Here is a 3220-nt window from a genome sequence, read left to right on the forward strand (position 1 = left end):
CGGGGGGGGGGCTTTCATTTTAAGCATGGATTTGGAGGTTTTTAATCAGAGAATTTGCAATTTTTATCAGAGAATTTGTGATTTTTTTATCAGGGGAAACCAGGATCACTGCACATGAAGCCATTTTGCTCCGCATGCCACAGTTGGTCCAATGCTGAGCAGCTGCTGCCAGCCATGGAACCTGGGCTGCTGGCAATAGGTGGTAGGGAGCCTGCAAGCCCTGCTGTGAGCAGCCCAGGCTCCATGGCAGGCAGCAGCTGCCCAGAGCCCAGGCAAGGTAACAAACCAGGGTCCAGAACCTGGCTCCTTCCCCACCGCGTGCCCCAAGATGTACGTACAGCTGCTCCTGCCACGGAGCTGGGCTGGGGCTCTGAACCCTGGTGCAGCTGTCTGTAGCCTGCTTGTAGCCTGCTGTGAACAGCCTGGACTCTGTAGCAGGTGGGAGGGGTCTGCCCAGAGCCTGGGCTGCTTGCAGCAGGTGGCAAGCAGGCTGTAAACAGCTGCACTGGGGTCTGGAGCTCGGCTCCATGGCAGTGGTGGCCTCACACACATCTCAGGGTACACAGTGGAGAAAGGGCCAGGGACAACACAGCTGGAGCTCCCCGTTCTCCCTCCCCTGTGTGGGAGGCGCCAGCTGAAGCAGCAGCAGCAGCTTTGGCTCTGGCTCCCAGGACTGCAGCTGGCAATGGAGTAGGGTGGGGGCTGAGGCGTGTAGCAAAGTGAGTGCCTTCAGGACCAGGGAGGGACCCAGCACCTAATCCTCCCCCACCCCCCCAGCCCCTCCTCTGTTTCTGCCCTGGCTCCTGCTGTAGGTAATACTCTGTGCTGGGCTCTGGGCACTTTCCCTAGCCCCCACCCCAACCCCATGGCACGAATTTGCGTGTGGCAGCAGTCAAGAGGCAGCACAGGAAGCAGGAACCTCACCACAGCCATGAATGTCTGTGCCGTGGTGGTGCTGGCTGTATCGGGGCCCCTGCAGAGGCTCTGGGGTTAGCGGGTGGTGCAGGGACAATAGTAGCAGCCACGGTGGTGGCAGCAGTGCTCAACAGCGCTCAGCAGTGGCTCTACTTTGCCTCTGCATCCTGCTGCCCTGGTGGTCACTCACTCCCTGGCATCTGTAACCACCACCTAGCCCATCCCCCAAGGAGCTCCCTGCTTCTACTAGTGCCCCTGTGCCCACCTCAGCATATTGTCACCCTGCACCCACCCTGCCACCATTGGCGGGGAAGGAGGAGGAGAAATTTTGATGCTCTGTGCTGCAGCAGGAGGGAGGAAGGGAGGCATGAGCCTTTGTGTGTGTGTGTGTGGGGGGGGCATGCATGTGTATGCACATACATGTGCACGTGGGGGGGCAGGGGGGCAGGCAGGAGGTGGGTACCTTTAGGCTCTGCCTTGTATTCAGCCCCCATCCCTGGGGGCAAAGATGGCTGTGCAGGGCCCGCTCCCAGCGGCCCCCCACTCACACACACACACACACACACACCCTCCTCCAGTGGAGCTGAGGGGCATGAAATCTGCACCTGGAGCCTTCACGGCTCCCCCGCCATCTGCCCCTGGCACGCTAATATCTTCCAAGTCAAGATTGCAGAGATTTTTGGCACTCAGTCCAAAAACACTGCTGACCCCTGGTTTAACATATTTTTTCTATCTTATGTTTATGCTTTACATTGTTGTTCTGGTTGTGTTAAACCTCATTGCAACTAAGAGCCATCATTCACAGTCTTCATTTAAAACATTGTAAGGAGCGTATAAGCTCCTTTATGGACCCATGTAGGCAGAACCACAGGGGCCTTCCACCAAAACAGACACATGTCACTGTTCAAAACAAAGGCCACTTAAGGAACTGTATAGATGCAGTGGTTCAAGCGGGTACTTTTTCGGTAGAAGTATGTGTGACTTGAAGGGAGGAGAAGGACAAACATGCCTGAAGAAGACAGCAGGGGAAAATGAAATGAAGCCACAGAAGCACTGGGAGCATTACCATAAGAAGCTGCAGAACAAGAAATTTGGTTTAAAAGCTGACAAAGAGGCTTGGAACTGTGAGCAACGGAAAGATATCTTGTCATTTGATTCCTCCTGTGTTCAAGGAAATAGATATTTGCACCTTCTTGGGCTAGATTCACAAAGGAACTGCAATGTTGCAGCGAGGTTTTCCAACATCACCTGCCCTGTTGCTTAGTTTTATTTTCAGATATAGGGCAAGTTAGGCATCTCAGAATGGATCCTCAGAAACCAACATACTACCAGGGAGCCGAAGAAACTAGCTATTATGACATACTTAGGAGAAACTTAAGAGGATAATAGTGACTCAAAGACTCACACACCTCCTTCAGCCATGAACCTCTCCTGGAATTACGCACCCACACCGGGTTGCCCCACGCTGGTTTTTATTCAAAAGTCCCATAGGATGTGGAAATTCAATCTTCTGCCTGTTTGGAAGCAGGGAGCTGAACCATCCAGAAGAATGCCCTAATCACTACGTTATATATTCCCTCTGATTCTCCTATTTTACCTGTTCCGTAATTCAGTAGTCTTCGGTTTACAGAAAGAAAGTGTGTCCCAGGATATCCTAGAAGCCCAGTTGTTAGGCAAGCCCTTGGGAAGCAGGAGACTGGGGTTCAGCTTCCTGCTCAGTCTTGGAAAGAGGACAGATTTGAATCTAGTTTATTCACTGTTTTCAGTTCTAACCACTTGGCTTCTAGGAACTGCACCTTCATACCAGCCCTGGGACCCTAGTAACTTTTTGTTCCTTTTAGATTAGAAGCTGTCCCAAGCCTGTCCCCTAAACTCCTCCTTCTAATGATGTGTCAGTCAGAGAAAGGAGTGCATTGTTTCTTCTGTCTGCTTCCTACTCTTGTCCCATATAAATCTTCTTGCACACAAATGTAGAGGAGTGTGAAGTGCCACTCCAGTGTTATAATTAACCATATGCTCATTTTACACAAGTTATAAGAAAAGTGTGTTTGTGTGTGTGTAAAGAACTGGTGGTAACATTCAGCATTGTTAGGGTTACATGATACAGTGGACTACAGGGCAGAAGAGCACAAAGGCTAAGCTTTTCTGAAGATTGATTTGCCAGACACCTGTTTTCTTTCTGTTTTATGAAAGTAGGTCAGGAAGCAACTAACAGATGCGTTGTATGTGTTTGTCATTTGTTATTTTTAGTCATTTTTTGTTCTCTTCTGTTTTTACATAGATGGTGTTGAAAGGTGCTCTAAAG

The sequence above is a fragment of the Alligator sinensis genome, unplaced genomic scaffold, assembly GCF_000455745.1.
Source record: "Alligator sinensis unplaced genomic scaffold, ASM45574v1 scaffold836_1, whole genome shotgun sequence".
Taxonomy (NCBI): Eukaryota; Metazoa; Chordata; order Crocodylia; family Alligatoridae; genus Alligator; species Alligator sinensis.